The sequence below is a fragment of the Mustela nivalis genome, assembly GCF_964662115.1.
Source record: "Mustela nivalis genome assembly, chromosome: 6".
In the NCBI taxonomy this organism is placed as follows: domain Eukaryota; kingdom Metazoa; phylum Chordata; class Mammalia; order Carnivora; family Mustelidae; genus Mustela; species Mustela nivalis.
In genome coordinates, this window is record NC_139025.1 from 83,714,576 (window position 1) to 83,736,658 (window position 22,083).

The following is a 22,083-nucleotide window of genomic DNA, read 5'->3' on the forward strand; positions in this document are numbered from 1 at the left end:
CACATGCGCGCTGCCATTGTGATGTTCCTTTCCCGGTAACTCGCACTCTCAGGCAAACCTGAAGATAGCGGCAATTCTCCGGTGGGGGGCGGAGACGCTCCCTGCCTGACTCTCCGCCCACTTCGTGATAGGCAATGGGATCAGCCAACCGACGTGGAGGGCCCGGGACGCGCTTTCCAATCAGCACCTGTGGCGGAGAGGTGGGCGTGCGTACTGGCAGGGCAGGTGGGCTAGGCTGTGTTGGGTTGCGAAGGGGGAGAATAACGTCGGGTCGGGTCAGCGGGCGCTGCAGTAGTCGCCGCAGCGGCGATGGGAGCGGTGGGGACGAGGTGGCGGCGGCGGCGGCAGGAGGAGGAGCAGGGGCTGGCACAAGAGCAGCGGCTGGGGGCGGCCAGCAGCAGCATTAACAGCAGCCGCCGCCGCCGCCAGTAAACGCGGACGGTACCCGAGGGGACTACCAAGCCGGCCGGCCCACGAAGCCGCGCTCGGGTCCCGCCGCAGTCGGCGGCGGGGGATGGGCAGGCGGCGGCGGTCCCGCTTGCTGAGGGTTGATCCCTGCGGGTCCTGGCCCTGAGCTGGATCCGAGCCCTCCGCCCGAAATCCCTGCGTCCGCCACGGCCCAGGTAGGACACACCCCCCCGAACCCCCAGGGCGCCGCTGGGGTGCCCCGGGCCCCGCCCTCTCCCAGTCTTAATCCCCTCCTTCGGCCGCACCCCTCGCGGAGTGACCGACCCTGGTGCGGAGGGGAAGGGTACGAGACACTCCTCAGTCGCTGCCCACGCCCTGGGCTTGTGCCAGATGTAGTCACTCCACCTCGGAGACCTTCTGCTCCTTTCCCCGAAGGCTTGTGCCCCGTTTCCTGAGAAGCTTTTGGTGTCTTCACTGAACTTGGAGGGTCACGAAGCTTCCGCTGTTTCTCTCTCTGTGGGTGACCCACATATTACTTGTATTCGTGCTGCTTCTGGTACCAGGACTGAACACAGCATTCTCCGGATACACGGAGCGCTTCTTTCGCACCCCGCTTCCTCAAATATAATAGAAGGGGTAATGGGACTATGCAGTGTTCCCTGTGTAGTAACGGCATGAAGGCCATGACTTTTTGGTACTTAGGGTGCGAAGTAATGACCTGAGGGATTTGCCCGTCATTTGCCTTTACTAAGACGCTGTTGACACTCTGGGATGCTGTGGGAGGGACAAAAGACTCCACACATATGTAATGTCAAATCAGGGAAGAAAATAATCTATTGGGATGCCAGGATACTTTATCGCACAGGGAAGTTAATTTTGTTTCAGCGTGGCAGCGTTAGAGGTAAAAATGACATTGAGTTGTACTTTGCTTTGAATTAAAGTTGATAGGTGGCAGCAATCCCGGTATTAACTCTTCTCATCCTTAGCTGTAGAAATTGTTCTTTCTTTGAACATTAAAGAGGGCAGTTTTCTTATAAGCTGTGTATTATGTAGAGGTGTTCTCGTATTCAGTAGAAACTGAGATTTTGAATGCATGTATGAGGATCACGTTATTATGAATGGGCGCATGTATACACACAGGGAGGATCCACTCAGTGTGTTTTGTTACAGTGTTTGGTTCTGAGCCATTAGTAACAGTTGCATTGGTTTCTAAACACTGATTTGCCAGAATAGACGATAAAGATGTGTTTGCTGTTTTCTTTTGGCTAAATGGTATAGAGTCAACATTCTATTTCCCGGAAAGGGGAGATAGGAGATTGATTGTAAAGTATTTAGGGAGCTGGACGCCATGTATTATTTCTTACAAAGAAGTAGTAATAATGATAAATACTAGTATTAGGAGTAATCTTGAAAAATTAATATTAACTCCAGGGACTTCTGTGGCATATTGTAATTTATTTAAATTGAAAAGATACCATAAGGAATCTAATTTAAAAGCTTATGTTTTCCTGTATGATACATTTTTATCAAGGCACTGTAGGGGATGTTTGAGGCATGCTTATGAAGGGAAGTTTCTCTAGCACTTTTCCTTTATGATAGGATGTTAAGAAATGTTTTTTTCCTTTTTCAGTGTTAGACACATAAAGTCGCTAGCTTATTTAATTTAATTTCTAATAGTAAATTCAAACAAATTTGATCTTCAGTAGGGGGCTAAGAATAATATATCGCGCTCATTATCTTGTATTATGGTTAATGCATAATTTAGTGCATACTCTATTGTATTGCATATAACTTCAGATTTTGTGTCTTTTTTGACTTTAAAAAATACTGATTATAAGCATGCCTGGGTAGCTCAGTCGTTAAGCATGCTGAACCTTCGGCTCAGGTCATGAAGATCCAGCCCTGCTGGGCTCCCTGCTCAGTGGGGAACCTGCTTCTCCCTCTACCACTCCCCCTACTTTTGTTCCCTCTCTTGCTGTGCCTCTCTCTGTCATATAAATAAATAAAATTTTAAAAAAATTTAAAATATTGATTATTTTAATGCCTCAGGAAATCTTCATAAGATTAGGCTCATTTGCTTTAGCAAATTGAACTCAATTATGTAGGACTTCAGATATATTTAAATGTAGTGTTAGAAGTAAAGTTTGTGTAATTTAGACAATTTTGAAGGTATTTTACATAAAAATGCACTAAAATGAGAGAATTAGTGATAGATTGTTGGTTCTTCAATGTGAACAAATATAATGGAGCTTACTTCACCATGACCATGAAATTTAACTTTGGCAGGGGCAGTTAATTCTTTGTTTTATAACTTTAAAAAGTTATATACAGAGATGACAATTTGACTGCCACTTATGAGAGGCTTTGACCTAGAAACACTAAGACACTCTTAGATTCCTAATCCTTAGAAACTCTGTGAGTTAATGTTTTTTGCCTTAAAAAAAAAAAAGGCTGTATATAAGGGAAAATGTTTAGTGACCATTATTGAACTGGTGTGGGCTGAATTGATTCACAAAAGAAAACAACCTTTGAGAATTTATGGAGAATGTAGCTTACTTCTTCTCCACTTTAAAAAAAAAACAAAAAAACAAAAAACTCCTATAAAAAAAATTATTTAGGGGCACCTGGGTGGCTCAGTTGGTTATGCTTCCCACTTGATTTCAGTTCGGGTCATGATACTCAGGGTTGTGAGATCCAGCTCTGTGTCAGGCTTCACACTGAGCATGGAGACTGCCTAATATTCTCTTTCTCTCACTCCCTCTGGCCCTCTCCCACTTGTGCTCTGTCTCCAAATAAATAAATAAATAAATAAATAAATAAATTTATAGATATGTGGCCAGCAGCTTTAGAATTTGAGCATATGGGGTGTCTGACTGGCTCAGTCGGACAAACGTGCAACTCTTGATCTCAGGGTCATAAGGTAGAACCCCACGTTTGGTGTAGAGATTACTTAAATAAAACTTCAAATAAATAAATCCTTTTAAAAAAGTAATTTGAGCATATGTTACTCAAACATATTCTACTCATGTATTCTTTTTTTTCCCTCTTTTTTGAGGTTTTTGAGAAATACTCAAAATATAGCTGGAGGGTTGTCAGTTTACTTGATTAGCAGTATTGCAGGACATCTTCAGTATTTACAAATTTTTGAAACTAAACTTTTTTGTTATCCAGTATATTGTAAAGGATAGTGATGCAAGTGGTAGACACCCCCCTCTCCAGGCTTTAGTGGATAGAATCCTTGTGTCTAAAGTGCTTTTATAGCTTTTATTCTCTAAGTACTCAGTGCTTTCAGATTAAATGTCAGACTTCCATATTTGATACAAGAGCCTTTAAGTCTATACGAAAAAGTTGGGGTTTTTAGAGCTGAAGTTTCAGCATATGTACAACACATACAGTATAACCACTCAAAAGTTTCTATCTTCTAGGGCATCTAGGTGGCTCACTGGTTAAATGTTAGCCTTTGGCATCTAGGTGGCTCACTGGTTAAATGTTAGCCTTTGGCTCGGCTTGTGATCCCAGGGTTCTGGGATCGAGCCCTTCATTGGGCTCTCTGCTTAGTTGAAGAGTCAGCTTTTCCCCCTTCCTTGGTGCTCTCTCCCACGCTTGCACTCTCTCAAGTAAATAAATAAATCTTTAAAAAAATAATATAAAATAATGTATATTAAGAAAATAGCAAATACAAATCCTTAAAAAAAGTTTCTATCTTCCTTAACATCTGGTGAGTTTTTTTTTTTTTAAGATTTTGTTTATTTATTTATTTGACGGACAGAGATCACAAGTAGGCAGAGAGGCAGGCAGAGAGAGAGGAGGAAGCAGGCTCTCTGCTGAGCAGAGAGCCCGATGTGGGGCTTGATCCCAGGACTCTGGGATCATGACCTGAGCGGAAGGCAGAGGCTTTAACCCACTGAGCCGCCCAGGCGCCCCAGATCTGGTGAGTTTTGATTGCAGATTTAAAATACAGATTGAGGGACACCTGACTGGCTCAGCTGGTAGAGCATGTGACTCTCGAACTCAGTGTTGTGAGTTTGAACCCCTCGCTGGGTGTAGACATTACTTAAAAAAAAAAAAGTCTTCAAAATACAGATTGAAATTAAATTATTTATATAATGTGAATATTAGTTATGCCAGACAATTTCATCTTTTAAGCACATGATTTTTAAGCAGATTTCTTGATCTATATTTATGTTCTCTGACTATGGTAGACATAATTATTTTTCTCTTTGTGATTATTATTTTATATGTTCTTGATTCTTTTTTTTTTTTTTAAGATTTATTTATTTATTTATTTGACAGAGAAAGATGACAAGTAGGCAGAGAGGCAGGCAGAGAAAGAGGGGGAAGCGGGCTCCCTGCTGAGCAGAGAACCTGATGCAGAACTCGATCTCAGGACTCTAAGATCATGACCTGAGCAGAAGGCAGAGGCTTAACCCTCTGAGCCACCCAGGCGCCCAATAAATGATTTTAAAACAAATGAATATAAACTGTTAATATACATCAAGATGAGTTTTTTTTTTGTTGTTGTTTTTAAAGATTTTATTTATTTGACAGAGATCACAAGAGGCAGAGAGGCAGGCAGAGAGAGAGGAGGAAGCAGGCTCCCTGCTGAGCAGAGAGCCCAATGTGGGGCCCGATCCCAGGACCCTGGGATCATAACCTGAGCCAAAGGCAGAGGCTTAACCCACTGAGCCACCCAGGTGCCCCTCAAGAAGAGATTTTAATGTATTCTCATTTCTACTGTAACATATCATAGGACCTTAGATTACTTAATCTCTTTTCACTTCAGTTTTGCTATTTTTTTTTTTTAAGATTTTATTTATTTATTTGACAGAGAGAGATCACAGTAGACAGAGAGGCAGGCAGAGAGAGAGAGAGGGAAGCAGGCTCCCCGCTGAGCAGAGAGCCCGATGCGGGACTCGATCCCAACCCCTGAGATCATGACCCGAGCTGAAGGCAGGGGCTCAACCCACTGAGCCACCCAGGCGCCCCAGTTTTGCTATTTTTAATAAGGGAAATTAATATACTTAAAAATAATTACAATGGAGATCATTACAGAGATGTTTCCTGTATTGATATTTTCCTTGTCTTAATGGGAAGATGGTAGATATAATGCTTTGTTTGGTTGATATGGTTACAGAAGATTTTATCCAAGGAATGGTCTTGTTTAATAATTTCATTATAATCTGGACATGTAAGTTAACACTGTACTTCTGTAGTTGTTAGTGTGGTAGTCAGGGAAAAGAGAACTAGGTTGTTGTTTACACTTTTATCCTATTGTCAGTATTTGTAACCATACTGACTTATAAAGTTTCTTACCTTCTTGAATATATTTACTGAACCCAGAGAGCTTTCGTGCTCCTTTAAGTGTAATTTACCTCCTGTAAAAGTTTAGAAGGAACATTTGAATGAAGTAGAAGTGGTGACTGAATGTTCCTTTCATTTTGCTGTCAGCAAGTAGGGTTATGCAAAAATCTTCATCACTTTTTTTTTTTAAGATTTTATTTTTTTATTTGACAGAGATCACAAGTAGACAGAGAGGCAGGCAGAGAGAGAGAGGAGGAAGCAGGCTCCCTGCTGAACAGAAAGCCAGATGTGGGGCTTGATCCCAGGACCCCAGGATCATTACCTGAGCCGAAGGCAGAGGCTTTAACCCACTGTGCCACCCAGGTGCCCCTTGATCAAATTTTTTTTTTTTAGTTGCAAATGTTTTTTTTAAATTATTAATTTGTTTTATTTTTTTATAAACATATTATGTATTTTTATCCCCAGAGGTACAGGTCTGTGAATTGCCAGGTTTACACACTTCACAGCACGCACCATAGCACATACCCTCCCCAATGTCCACACCCTTCATCACTTTTTAATAACTCTTTTGAGAGAGTCTTGCTAAAACTTACTGTGGGGTAAAACAAAAACAAAATCACGTGGGGTTTATCCTGTTCTTGACTCTTATTTCTTTTGTTTATGTTGATATTATTAGATGTCTTGAAAAACTTACCTGTTATGTAGTCTCTGATAATTTTTGTAACTCAGCTTGTTTAAAACCAGAATTGAGTTTATTTATTATGTGAAAAATATATTGTTTTGAGTTTTGAGATACATGAGATAACCACTCTGTACCTAACTATAATCTATAGTTGGAATACAGAATATGTATTCCAAATACTATTTACATAATAGAGAATGATTACTTTGAAAGCATCTGATCTTTCACTTTAATAGGGGGTGTTAGGTATATTTATAGTTTTCATCAGATTAAAAAAAATTTAAGACATTTTCTCTTTAGATTTTTTTCTCCCCAAACATGGAATTTTTCTGGGCCCAATAGGTGTATCTAGAAATTAAAATATCTACTTAAAGTGGAGAGAAGCTTTATATAACACAGTATGGTTACAGTAACTGACAACAAAGTAAAAAGTGTAAACAATCTGTTCTTTCCTTCTGGGACTCCAGTTACATGTATGTTAGGCTTTTTTATTTTAGCACATAGCTAACTGATACTATGTTGGTTTGGTTTCTTTTTCTCTGTATGTTTAATTTTGGGTAGTTTTTTCCTCTATCTTGAAGTTCACTAATTCCTTCTTCTGTGGTGGCTAATCTGGTGTTAACCCTATACAGTGTTGGTTTTTTTGTTTTTTAATCTCAGATATATACTTCTCATGTCTAGAATTCCTTGTCTATCAATTCTGTCATCTGTATCTTTTCTGGGCGTGATTTTACTTTTTTTTTCTTTTTTCTTTTCCTCCTTTCCCCTTTCCGTTCCTTTCCTTTTCTTTCTTCCTTCCCTTCTGCTCCTTTTCCCTCCCTTCCCTCCCTCCTTCCTTCCTTCTTTCCTTCCTTCCTCTCTTTGTCTATCTATCCCTCCCTCCCTTTCTTTCTTTTTTTCTTTCTCCCTTTCTTCTTTCTCTGCTTCCTTCTGTCCCTTGTCCCTCCCTCTTTCCTTCCTTTTCCTTAAAGTATAATTGATACACAGTGTTACATTAGTTTCCGGTGTGTACCACATAGTGCTAAGAAAACCTAGAGTTGTACTATGCTCACCATAAATGTAGCTCCCATCTGTTACCATGCAGTGCTATTACAATACCGTTGACTATATTTCCTATGCTTAACCTTTCATCTCCATGAATGATTAATTCCATTACTAGAATCCTGTACCTCTCACTCCCTTCATCCATTTTGCCCATCCCACCACTGCCCTCCCCTGTGGCAACCAGCAGCTTGTTCTTTGTTTTTGTGGATCTGATTTTTTTTAATTTGTTTTTTTATTTTTTTAGATTCCACATATAAGTGAAATCATATGGTATTAGCCTTTCTCTGACTTATTTCACGTAGCATAATACTCTCAAGGTCTATCCATGTTGTCACTGTTGACAAGATCTCATTCTTTTATGGATGAGTAATATTCCACATTCCATATTATTCCATCTGTATAAGTTCTTCTTTATTCATTCACCTCTTGTTGGATACTTAGTTTGCTTCCATATCTTGGCTATTGTAGGTAATGCTTCAGTAAACACGGGGTGCACATATCTTTTTGAATTAATGTTTTCATTTTCTTTGGGTAAATACCTACTGGTGGAATTATTGGATCATATGGTATTTCTAGTTTTAGTTTTTTGAGAACTGTCCATACTGTTTTCCACAGTGGCTGTACCAAATTGCATTACACCATTAGTGTTAGAGGATTCCTTTTTATCCACATCCTTGCTAACACTTGTTATTTCTTATCTTTTTGATGCTAGCCATTCTGACGGGTATAAAGTGATTCCTCATTGTGGTTTTAATTTACATTTCCCTAATAATTAGTGATTTTGAATGTCTTCTCAGGTGTCTGTTGGCCATCTGTATGTATTCTCTGGAAAAATGTCTATTTAGGATCTCTGTCCATTTTTAAATTGGATTATTTGGGGTTTTTTTGCCATTGAGTTTTGTAAGTTCTTTATATAATTTGGATATTAACTCCTTATCAGATACATCATTTGCAAATATCTTCTCCCATTCAGTTGGTTGCCTTTTTGTTTTGTTGATGGTCTCCTTCATTGTGCAAAAGCTTTTTATTTTGGTGTAGTCTCAATAGTTTATTTTTTATTTCCTGTTCCCTTCCTGCAGAGACCTATCTAGAAAAATGTTGCTAAGGCTAATGTCAGAGAGATTACTGCCCGTGTTTTCTTCTAGGAGTTTTATGGTTTCAAGTCTCACAGTTAGGTCTTTAATCCATTTTGAGTTCATTTTTGTATATGGTGTAAGAAACTGGTCCAGTTTCATTCTTTTGCATGTAGCTGTCTAGTTTTCCCTGCACCATGTACTGAGGAGACCATTTTTTCTCCATTGTATAATCTTGCTCTTTTTGTTTTAGATTAATTGACCATAAGTGTGTGGTTTTATTTCTGGGTTCTCTATTTTGTTTCTTTGATCTATGTGTCTGTTTTTGTGCCAATACCATACTGGTTTGATTATTGTAGCTTTGTAATAGATCTTGAAATCTGGGTTTGTAATACCTCCATCTTTGTTTTCCTTTCTCAAGAATGCTTTGACTTGGGTCTGTTTTTATTGACTGATATTTCTCCTTATTTGCATCCCCGGTAATTTGTTTGCGTGCTAGGCATTATGATTTTATGTTATTATGTGCTAGGATTTTTTTTTATTCCTTTAAATCTTTTCAGGGTTTATTTTGGAAGACAGTTAAGTTACTTGAAAATATTTAAGTATCAAAGTATTCTCATTCAATGCCCTGGATGTTTTTGAAGGTCTTTTTCACTCTGGTGAGTATGCAAACTATTTGCAGCCTCATTTGAGTATCAGAGATTGTGCTGCCTACCCCTCTCCAGTGATTTGAACCTGGCTTTGATCACTTCACTTCCTTCCACACATACACTTATAAACTCAGCCAGAATTTCAAGGGGAATCCGCCTTTTTAGATATCCACAGCTCATTCTTTGTGCTGATCTGTCCTCCCTTCTTGTCCTGTTTTGATTCTCTAGAACTCTGAATTTTGTCTCCTCAACTCAGTGAGACTGCTGGGCTCTTGGGTTCCCCTTTCCTGTGCTGTGTTCTGGAAATTCCCTTTCAAATGGTGAATTGGGGGCAGTTGTAAGGTTTGCCTTATTTATTTCTCTTTTCTCATGGATCCCTGTTCTGTAGTTCCTGTTTTCTGTAGTGTCTAAAATCCATTGTCTTTTTTGTTAGTTGTTGAAGGTATTTTTTTATTTTTATTTTTTTTAAATATTTTATTTATTTATTTGACAGACAGAGATCACAAGCAGGCAGAGAGGCAGGCAGAGAGAGAGGGGGAAGCAGGCTCCCCGCCAAGCCGAGAGCCCGACGCAGGGCTCGATCCCAGGACCCCGAGATCACGACCCGAGCTGAAGGCAGAGGTCCAACCCACTGAGCCACCCAGGCGCCTCTCTATTACTTTATTATACTAGGAACTTCAGTTGTCTGGTGAGAAAATTTAAATCTCAAACAAAGAGGAGTCATATTTCACAGCTATGCTGTCATTAGAAATCTGTGTATTATCTTTATGCCCAAATAAAGTTTAAAAAATATCTTCTACATTCTTTAGACACGTCATGAGTTTTTCTGATGATTAATGCTAGCATTCTTTCCATTGGGATTAAAATTGTAGGTAAAAATAATTTTCCTGGGGCACCTGGATGGCCTGTTGGTTTACCACCTGACTCTTGATTTTGGCTCAGTCATGATTTCAGTCATCTGCTAGATGGTCCTGGGATCAAGCTTAGTGGGAGGTCTGCTTGTCTCTTTTGCCCTCTGCCCCTCCCCCTGCTCATGGGCACTCACACGTGTGTGGTGTCTCTCTCTCAAATAAATAAATAAATAAATCTTTAAAATAATTTTTCTATTTTTCTGTTAGAACAGAATCTAACATAAACTATATATGACACTACTTATAAGAACCACACTTATTTATTTTGTGAATTGTCTAGCTTCCCTGCCAAATAAAATTTTATTACTTCAGCATATCTAGATAATAGTAGTTCTAACTGGTCTTCCTTTCCTCTTGCTTTGTATCCTCCCCCAGCTCTGAAGTCCTTCAGTGGCTTTCCTTTGCCTACTGAAATAGAATGAGTTCATTTTTCTTCCTGGCCTGATTTTTACAGTCTGAACTTTACCTTTCACACCTATGTATTCTTTCTCTATAGATCAAAACTATTTTAGATTAATCTTAGTCAATTTAGACTAATGCACACATTCATTTTTCCCATGCACTTGTATGTTGTGTTCATTTCCTCTTCTGTGTCTTTGCTTAGCTGCTCAGTTAGCTTTTGCCTTCAGACAAACCACCCCAAAGTCCAGAGGCTAAAACAAGAGTTTGTTGGATAACTGTTCTTTGGATTGGTGGTTTGAACCCAACTGAATGGTTCTTTTTTGGTTGTTTTCTGGGCTCACTTTCATGAGGTAGTCCTCTATCTTCATTTTTTTTTTTCACAGTCTAGATTCTAAAACCAGCAAAAGAGGGCAAGTTCAGTGTTTAAGTACTTTTCAAGTTTCTGGTCATATTTGCTAATATCCCATTGGTCAAAACAAGTCACAGGGCCAAGCCCGGTTTCTAGGATGGAGAAAGAAACTCTACCTCTTGATGGGAGATGAAGCAAGATCACAATGTAAAGAGGTGTGTATACAGGACTGGGAGGAATTTGTGGCTATTTTGCAATCTATGGGACCATTGTAAATCCTATCCACCTCCTCTAAGAAACTTGATTGTCCTAGCCCAGGTAAACCTCCTGCAGTTCTGATGTGTCATATGTACTTGGCCCTTATAATTTGATGTTTATTAACTTTTTATATTTTTTGTCTTTTAAGTCCAGAGAATTAATGTCAGTTTCTGTTTTTGTATTATGTGTTCTATTTCAAAGAATAATTTGGAAATAATTGTTTACATTTTCTTTCCCTGATCGTAAACTCGCTGAGGGCAAAACCTCCATTATACTTCTATCTACTCTTCTGTGTATTAGTAGCAATTTATTGAATGTATGTTGTATTTTCAAATCAGCTCTCAGTTATTTGCTGGAGGATGACTTAATTTCAGTCAGCTGTATAGGAGGTGAGAGAAGTTTCATTCATTCTTCCAGTAATTAAACATTTATTAGAAAGATTGTTCTGTAGTTGGTATTATACTAGGTACTAAGTACAAAAATGAGAAGAAATCTGCTTTTGACTTCAAGAAATTTATAATCTATTAGGAAGACATTTAAATTATGTATATGTTTCTAGGCTTGTTTCTTTATTGTGAACCTAGATTTCTGCCCAATGCCCAACTCATAGGCATTGAACTGGCTTTTCACCTTTGTGTAGATGGAACAGTCTCTTGCTGAGCTGTCACACTGCTAGATGGTTGTTGCCTAAACTATTCTGTTTCTGGTTATCCTTGCCTCTGGTTCATATGACGGTTATCTGTTACTGTTCTTATTATAAGACATATCAGTTACAGACTACATAAAACTTAATTGGGCAGTTTAACAAATAATTATAAATAGTTAAGAAATAGAATATTACCCGCATCTCAGAAACCCCTTCCTTATCTTATCCCCCTTTACCCCAAAGGAATCTATTCTTGTGATTTCTGTGAAAAGTCATGTCCTTGGTTTTCTTTATAGACTTACTACCTGTATTTGCATCCCTATTTAATATAATTTGGTTTTACTTATTTTTGGAATTTATATAAAAGGACTTATATTGTATGTATATGTCTGTCTTGCTTGATTTTTTTCAATGTTGTATGTGAGATATGTTCTTATAGTTCAGTGTTGAAATAGTTTCTTCATTTTCATTTTAATAGTTTTTGTAGTAGGTAGAAAATAGTCCCTCAAAGATATTCATGCTCTAATCCCTGTAGACTGTGAGTGTGTTACCTTATATGATGAAAGGGCCTTCATGGTTGTATTAAGTTAAGGCTTTTGAGGTGGGAAGATTATCCCTGATTATTCAGATTGGTTCACTGTAGTCACAAGGGACTTGTAAGAGGGAGGCATAAATAAAGACCGGTGATGATGGAAGCAAAGGTCAGAGAGAGAGATTTGAAGATGGTACACTACTAGCTCAGAACATGGAGGATGGGTCCATGAGCCAAAGCATCCAGGAAGCTTCTAAAACTGGAAAAGGGATTCTACCTCATAGACTCCAGAAGAATCATTGCCTTGCTGACACCTTGATTTTATTCCCATTAGAAGCCTAGACTTTGGATCTCTAGAACTGTAAGATTTTAAATTTGTGTTGTTTTGCCACTAATTTTGTGATAATTTGTTACAATAGTAGTAGGATACAACACTTTTTTTTTTTTTTAAGATTTTATTTATTTATTTGACAGATGGAGATTACAAATAGGCAAGGAGGTAAGCAGAGAGAGGGGGAAGCAGACTCTCTGCTGAGCAGAGAGCCCAATGCGGGGCTCGATCCCAGGACCCTGGGATCATGACCTGAGCTGAAGGCAGAGGCTTTAACCCACTGAGCCACCCAGGTGCCCCTACTTTTTTTTTTTTTTTAACCTCTGTGAATATACTGCGCTTTTTTCATTCTTTTCTTGCTGAACATTTGGGTTGTTTTTAGCTTTGGTGTTTATGGATGGTATGGCTATGAACATATTTTTGTATGTTTCCTGGTACACATGAGAAAAGTGTTTTTAGGATATATACCTGGGAAAAGAGTTGTTGGGTTGTGGGGTAAGCATATTTTCAGCTTTATATAACAGAACTATTTTCCAAAGTGCATTGCTACCAGCAGTGTATGAGTCTTTAGATTTTTATTTTTAAATAATTTATCCTTTGATAGTCACTATGATAATGCTTCCTTCCTTCATGTGGGCGGGTTCTCAAAATTTGCTTCAAGTCAAGACACATTTAGGAACTAATTTATACTGTTTCCAATCTGGAAATAGTAGGTGTCATTGGTTTATTTTTATTCCCTTTTTGATCAGCTAATTTTTCTATTAACTTTAAAAGCAAAACTGTAACAGTGCAAATGCTGTAATTTAATTTGTAATCACAGTTGTAGAGTAGTAATTTTCTCTTGCTGATAAATTTTTGTTTAGATTTTGATAAGTAGTAGTTGTATAATAGGTTTAAATTCAAGACCTCCATGCAAACATAATTTCTTTTCATCAGCATGCAAGCTGTATAGGGTCTGTTTTGGGCAGTAGTATGTCTGTGGATATGACAATTTCTCTTTCTTTTGGTTAAGAAGCATACAGTATGATTTACTAGGTAATGACAGCCATTTATTGAGCATACTTATGTGCCAGGCAGATAAATAAACACTTTACATATATCAAATATTATCACTTTTAATCCTTAGATAGACACCATTATTATCTTTTTCTTATAGATGAGGAAATTGAGGCCCAGAAAAGTTAAGTAATGGGCCTTAGATTACACAGCCAGGATTTGAATCTAGGTATTCTGGTCTTAATGTCTATTTTATGAGAAGTCCCTGGGGTTAGAAGGCAATAAACACACAGCAGTATTATATTATTTTCTCTTATAGGGAGTTCTCTTTTGTAGGTGTGGTTTGGTTTGGCTTATGCTTATGGAATTCTTACACAATTTTTTTATCCATTTGCCATTGTGCCTCTTAACATTCTTATTTTCAAAGATTTTATTTATGTATTTATTTGACACAGAGAGAGAGAGAGATCACAAGTAGGCAGAGAGGCAGGCAGAGAGAAGGGGAAACAGGCTCCCCACTGAGCAGAGAGCCCAACGCAGGGCTTGCGGGGCTCGATCCCAGGACTCTGAGATCATGACCGGAGCCGAAGGCAGAGGCTTAACCCTCTGAGCCACCCAGGTGTCCCAAATATCATTCTTATTTTCATTTTCCTTTTTTTCCTCCTTTTCCTCTCATCTTTGTTATATTTGTGTATGTGAATCTATATGACTTTTAAATTATAGCTTGATATCTCATTTTCAGCTCATCATTTAACTTTACCAAATATCTATTGATGAACTGCAAAGTTAATCTTTTTTTGATTATGGCAGAGGATATGTGATTATGATATGGTCTTCATCGTCAAGGGATTTATAGTCGTGGGGATTGTCAGTGTTATTTGTTGGCTACTTGCTTCTCAATCTTTTTCTATCTAGTAAATGTTTCAGTGTTTACCACATGTTATTTGGCAAATTGAATCTCCATTTACTATGTTTTGTCCATATTTTCATAATCTTTGGGTCTGTTTTGACAACACCTCCACATTTAGAATTATTGTCTGAATTTATCAGTATGCTATTTACTCTGTATTTTAGGTCAGTAAGGATATTGTCAAGGAGGAATTTATTTAATTTTTTTCCTTGCAGTATCTAGTTTTCTTGTATCAAGATTATTTTTTAACTTATTAGCATTACTGAAAAAATGAATTCCAATTATTTGACAGCATTGATACTGCAGTCAAATTACATTAATTTTTTAAAGATATAATCAGTGATGTAGAATCAAAGAGAACCTGTGTACAACTCATGTACAACTTTGAGAAACTATTATCCCATGCCATTGAAGTCTAGTTTATAGGTTGTATATTGCAGCATAACAAATTACCCCAAATTTAGTGTTTTAGAACAACAACATTTATTATCTCACAGTGTATGTAAGTCAAGATTTTGGTTTGTGACTCGGCTAGGTACTCTGTTTTAGGGTCAATCACAGGCTGCAATCAAGGTAGGCTGTAGTTGTCACATGGTTCAGCTGGAAAAGGATCTGTTTACAAGCTGAGTCCGATGATATGATTCAGTTCATTATGAGTGGCTGGACCAAGGACCTCAGTTCTCTGCTAGCTGTTGGTACCTATTATAAGTGGAATTACTTAATTCTGTTAGCAGAATTGTAATCCTTGCCATATGAACCTTTCCTGGGGGCAGCATGGCAGCTTGTTTTATCAGAGTAAGCAAATGGGAAGAGCCAAAGAAAGAGAATGTCAGCAAGATAGGCATTGCAGTCTTTTATAATACATCTGGGAAGTGACTTCCCTTCATGTTTGCTGTATTCTTTTCATTAGAGGCAAACTGCTAGATTCACCTATACTCGGGGTTAGGGCTGATAGAAAGCATCAGATGGGGTATCATTGAGAGCCATTTTAGAAGTAGTATAGTATGCCTTGGTGGCTTATGGGATTCTGGGCTTTTCCCCTAGGGTTCACTTCCCAGTTGGAACAGGTGTATTCTTAGATTTATTTCAGTGTTCTGTGAAGGACTCCATTATAGGTTACTGCTTTGTTCCTGGCAATTCAGAATGAGACAGTGAAAATTATTTGGCTTTTGTAGTTATATCTGAAGGGTACCTGGTAGTATTTAAAAAATTTTTATTGTGGTAAAATACATATAAGATTTACCATTTTAACCATTTTTAAGTGGACAGTTCAGTGGCATTAAGAACATTAACATCGTTGTGCATATATCAACACCTGAACTTTTTCATTTTTCTGAAATGAAATTCTATATACAGTAAACAATGAATCTCTGTTATCCTGTCCTTGCAGCTCCTGGCAACCACCAGACAGAAACTACTTTTCTGTCTCTATGAATTTGCCTACTCTAGGTCCCTGTTATAAATGGAATCATATATTTGACCTTTTGTGACTGGCTTATTTCATTTAGCATAATGTCTTCAAGGTTCATTCATCTTTGATGTGTTTGAGAATTTCCTTCCTTTTAAGATTGAATAATGTGGCATTGTATGTACGTACTACATTTTGTTTATCTATTCATCTGTCACTTGGGATCGACACTTGTTTCCTTCCATCTCTCTGCTATTGTGAATAACGCTGCTATGGACATTGGTGTACAAATATTTTTCTTTTTTTTAAGATTTTATTTTGTTGACAGAGATCACAAGTAGGCAGAGAGGCAGGCGGCGGTGGTGGGGGGGGGAGGCAGGCTCCCTGCTGAGCAGACAGCCTGATGCGGGGCTCGATCCCAGGACCCTGGGATTGTGACCCGAGCAGAAGGCAGAGGCTTTAACTCACTGAGCCACCTAGGCGCCCCAGTGTACAAATATGTTTTTGACTCCTTACTTTGAATTCTTTTGGATAATACTCAGAAGTGGCATTGCTTGAGCATATTTTAATTCTATGTTTTAGTTTTGGGGCAACCTCCAATACTGTTTCCTGTAGTAGTTACACCATTTTACATTAATATCAGCAATGCACAAATTTCCAGTTTCTCTTCTTTGCCAGCAGTTATTGTGTGTGTGTGTGTGTATGTGTTTATAATTCTCATTCTAATACACATAAAGTAGTTAGTGGTTTGATTTGTAGTTCCCTAATGATTAATGATGTTGAGTATCTTTTCATGTGCTTATGGACCATTTGCATATTTTCTTTGGAAAAATGTCTATTCAAGATGTTTGCCTGTTTATTTATTTATTTATTTATTTATATAAGTAGGCTCCATGCTCAGTGTGGAGGCCAACACAGGGCTAGAACTCATGACCCTGAGATGATGACTTAATGTGAGATCAAGAGTCAGAGGCTTCGGGGCGCCTGGGTGGCTCAGTGGGTTAAGCCGCTGCCTTCGGCTCAGGTCATGATCTCAGGGTCCTGGGATCGAGTCCCGCATCGGGCTTTCTGCTCAGCAGGGAGCCTGCTTCCTTCTCTCTCTCTCTCTCTGCCTGCCTCTCAGTGTACTTGTAATTTCTCTCTGTCAAATAAATAAATAAAATCTTAAAAAAAAAAAAAAAAGAGTCAGAGGCTTAACTGACTGAGCCACCCAGGTGTCCCCACAACCCCGTTTGCCCATTTTAAAATAATGTTGTTTGTTATTTTGTTGTTGAATTGTAGCTCTTTATACGCTCTAGATATTAACCCTTAATGAGATATGATTTAGAGGTATTTTCTCCCATTCCATGCCCTTTCATTCTGTTGATAGTGTCCTTTGATCCACAAAAGTTTTTAGTTTTTATAAAGTCCAATTTATCTGTTTTTTTTTTTTTCTTCTGTTTTGGTGTTTCATCCAAGAAATCATTGCCAATTCAATGTCATGAAGCTTTTTACTTACGTAGTCTTCTAAGAGTTTTGTAGTTTAGTTCTTGCACTTAGGTCTTTGGTCCCTTTTCAGTAAATTTTTCTATCTGGTATAAAGTGAGGATCCAGATTCATTCTTTTGCATGTGAATATCTTGCTTCCCAACAGCATTTGTTAAAAAGGTTGTCCTTTCCCCTTGGAATGGGTTTTGGTACCCTTGTCGAAAATCATTTGACCATATATGTAAGGGTTGAAAATTTTAACTTTTAAAAATGATGTTTTTCTTCTTATTGTAAAGCTACATACTTGCTATTATAAAGTCACAGGAATCTTCTCCAAGAAATTAATTCTTTTATGTAGACATGTATTTGTTAATATGTTAATAGTTGGTAAACATCACTCAGGTTTTTTCTGTATTGTAATTAATGTGCACACATTTTTTTTTTTAAAGACTTTATTCAGGAGGGAGGGAGAGCAAGTGAGCAAGCACAAGGGGAAGAGCAGAGGGAGAGGGACTCCATGCTGACCGTGGAACCTGACACGGGGCTTGATTTCAGGACCCTGAGATCATGGATCTGAGCTTAACCCAAGAGCCAGATGCTTAACTGACTGAGCCACCCAGTCACCTCAGTGTGCACACTTTCTAAAATACAAATGGGATCATACATATATGCTGTTTCATAGCTTTCACTTAAAACATGAACTTTTCATGTTTAAATGTCTTACAAGTTGTTTTTTAAAATTTTTTACTTTTTATGTTTTTAGAGAGAAAAAGCATGCAAGTGAGGGTGAGCAGAGAGCAAGAGGGAAAGAATCTTCCATGCCCAGTATTTAGCCCAATGTGAAGCTCTATCTGATGATCCTGAGATTATGACCTGAGCCCAAATCAAGAGTGGGATGCTTAATTGACAGGGCCACCCAGATGCCCCTTAAATTTATTTTTTATTTTTAATCAGTTTATGCATATAAAATTGAATGATTCTCTACACTTAATTCTAGAAAAGAACAGTTTTCTGAACAGTTTTCTGTCCTCCCACCCTGCCCTGTTTCGAACTCTGCAGAAATACTCATTTGAACTTTTTCCTGATTCTTCCAGTGTTTAGCTCCATATCTCCAACTATTAAGCCATTTTGCTGCTGCTTAATTTTTAACTTTTTAAGTCATAATTTGTTGGCTTTCCACTATGGAAGATGAGGGTTTAGTGTTTTCACTACTTACCTCATTCCTACCATAGGTGCTATTTTTCTAGTAATACTGTATCTTAATTTTGGTTATGACAGTATTCAGACTTTTAAGTTTTCTTCTCCTTCTTTTAAGATTTTATTTATTTATTTATTTGACACAGAGAGAGAGAGAGATGGAAAGAGAGGGAACACAAGCAGGGGAATGGGAGAGGGAGAAGTTGGCTTCCTGCTGAGCAGGGAACCCCAATGCATGCAGGGCTCAATCCCAGAGCCCTGGGATCATGACCTGAGCTGAAAGCAGACACTTAATGACTGAGCCACCCAGGTGCCCCAGACTTCAAGTTTTCTTGACTCTGTGAATGCTTTGACACGTAGGTGAAATTTACTATTTATATAGATAGAGATAATAGTGGTGAGTGTCTTTTCTGTCCTATATTATTTTTTGTTTTCCTGGAGCTAATGATTTTTTTCATTTGTTTGTGTGTTTGGTTGGTTAGTTCCCTAATCACTAACTAATTCAATCCCAAACTTTCCACCAGCTGTACAGGTCTCCTCTTAATATATTTCAGTTCATGTAGGTATTCTTTCAATAGCATCATCTTTGAGAAGTCTTTTCTAGAGCCATTCATGTCCTACAGGCTAGTGACTGTTTAGTATTAGTATATTAGTATATTAGTATATTAGTATTAGTATTAGTATTAGTATTAGTATTAGTATTAGTATAGTGACTCATTTAGTATTCCCACAGTTTTTGGCAGAGTCTTCATCAAATGTTTATTGAAAGAATGATTGGGGATGTCTGGGTGCCTCAGTTGGTTAGGCATCTGCCTTCGGCTCAGGTCTAGCCCACATCCAGCTCCCTACTTAGCAGGGAGCCTGCTTCTCCCTCTCCCTCTGTCTGATGCTTCTCCTACTTGTGCTCTCTCTCTCTCTGTCAAATAAATAAATCTTTTTTATTTAAAAAAAGAATTGTAGAAGTTCAGATTGTAGAATTTAAAAAAGATGTTTATTCATCCAGGCAAGAGAAATAAAAGCAAAAACCAATGACAAAACAAAAAGTCTCAGCACAGCCAAGGAAACAATCAACAAAACTAAAACTGAATAGGAGAAAGTATTTGCAAATGGCTTATCTGATAAAGGATTTAAGTATCTAAAATATATAAAGAACTGATATAATGTAACACCCCAAAAACAAATAACCCAATTAAAAAATGGAGAGAAGGGCGCCTGAGTGGCTCAGTGGGTTAAGCCGCTGCCTTCGGCTCGGGTCATGATCTCGGGGTCCTGGGATCGAGTCCCGCATGGGGCTCTCTGCTCAGCAGGGAGCCTGCTTCCTCCTGTCTCTCTGCCTGCCTCTCTGCCTACTTGTGATCTCTCTCTGTCAAATAAATAAATAAAATCTTTAAAAAAAAATGGAGAGAAGACATGAGTAAACATTTCTCCAAAGAAAACATACCAATGGCCACAGACACTTGAAAAGTTGATCAACATAACATCGTCAGGGAAATGCAAATCAAAACTGCAAATCACCTCACACCTGTCAGAATGGCTAAAATCAAAAACATAAGAAACAAAAAGTGTCGGTGAGGATGTGGAGAAAAAAGAACCCTATTGCACTGTTGGTGGGAATACAAACTGGTGCAGCCATTGTGGATGGCAATATGGAGGTTCTTCAAAAAATTAAAAATAGAACTATGATCCAGTAATTGCACAATTGGGTATTTACCCCCAAAATACAAAAAACACTAATTCAAAGAGATAATGTACCCATATAGTTATTGCAGCATTATTTACAATAGCCAAACTATGGAAACAGTCCAAGTATCCATCAATAGATGAATGGGTAATGAAGAAACACACACACACACACACACACACACACACACACACACACTGGAATATTACTTGGCCTTAAGAAAGGAATGAAATCTTGCCATTTGCAGCAATGTGGTTAGAGCTAAAGAGTATTATGCTAAGTGATGTAAGTCAGTCAGAGAAAGACAGATACCATATGATATTACTCATACATGAAGTTTAAGAAACAACAAATGAGCAAAGGGGGAAAAAGAGGCAAACCAAGAATAGGCTTTTTTTTTTTTTTTTTAAGATTTTATTTGTCAGAGAGTAAAAGAGCACAAGCAGGGGGAGTGGCAGGCAGAGCAGGCAGAGGGAGAAGCAGACTCCCTGTTGAGCAAGGACCCTGATGTGGGACTTGATCCTAGATTCTGACTTGAGCTGAAGGCAGCTGCTTAACCTACTGAGCCACCCAGGCGTCCCAAGAAATAGGTTCTTAACTTTAGAGAACGACTGACAGAGAATAACTGATAGAGAACAAACTAATTGTTACTAGAGGGGAGGAGTGTGAGGGGCTGGAATAGGTGATGGGGATTAAAGAGTACACTTACCATGATGAAAACAAAACAAAACTACAAAATGGTATATTAGAAAACATTATAAAACAAATAAAAATGAAACTCTAAAAAAAGTTTACTCATTCAAATAACTTTGTATACCATAAATCAAGATTTTTTTTTAAGATTTTATTTATTTGACAGAGATCACAAGTAGGCACAGAGGAAGGCAGAGAGAGAGGGGGAAGCAGGCTCCTTGTTGAGCAGAGAGCCTGATGTGGGGCTCTATCCCAGGACCCTGGGATCATGACCTGAGCTGAAGGCAGAGGCTTTAACAACCACTCAGGCACCCCTATATACCATAAATCAAGATTTTTAATGGGGAAAATTTCTGTTACAGATCTCTGTAACATAATTTAGCTATTCTTGAACTTTTTGGTCTCATGACCTCTTACTATTCTTAAAATTCATTGAGGACCCTAAAAGCATTTTTAATTTTTTTTTTGTTTTTATTTTAGCATGGATTTATATGTGATGATACTCTATTGAAATTAAAACATATTTTAAATTTATTTATTTTAAAATAATAAAACTTACATGTTAACATCTAATAGGCTTCAAATAGTTTTCAGAATAGAAAAGCAAATTGGTGAAATGAGTGGCATTGTTTTATGTTTTCTCAAGTCTCTTTAATATCTGGCATGATAGAAGACTGCTGGATTCTCATACTTCTGTGTTCATTCTGTTGCAATATGTTGCTTTGGTTGACGCATCTGAAGAAAATATGGCCTTATACAGAGACACAGTTGGAAAAGGAAGGAATATTTTACTAGCCTTTTTAGATAAGGATTTTTTTATAAATTAGAACTTTTTAAATTTAAAAATAATATATGATAAATGACTTTTGGGTTCTACAGTTCTGAGTTCTAGGACATCTGTAGATTCATATAATCCTCACCATAATTATTATAATCGTAATAGTTCATAATAGTATTCATAGTAGTTCCAGTACCTCTTGTGAACTCTTTCATACTATTCCTTTAGAGTTATACCCTCACCCTGCCTCTAACCCTTGGCAGCCACTGCTCTATTCTCTGTCGCTATAGTTTTGTCTTTTTGAGAATGTCATATACATGTAACTACAATGTGTAATTTTTGGAGACTGTGAGTGATGTCAAACAAC

General features: G+C 38.0%; 1 protein-coding gene across 3 annotated transcripts in view; it reads left to right on the forward strand.

Annotated features, from left to right (window-relative positions):
• The first annotated feature begins 202 nt into the window (after positions 1-202).
• Positions 203-22,083, forward strand: part of TTBK2 (tau tubulin kinase 2) — a 157,972-nt gene continuing 136,091 nt past the window's right edge. For 2 of the 3 annotated variants that reach the window (XM_082735395.1, XM_082735394.1), the window contains exon 1: positions 238-623. The gene's annotated coding sequence lies outside the window, so the exon portion shown is untranslated. Of the gene's footprint in view, positions 624-22,083 lie in introns of all 3 variants that reach the window. The other variant, XM_082735393.1, reaches the window with a different exon arrangement.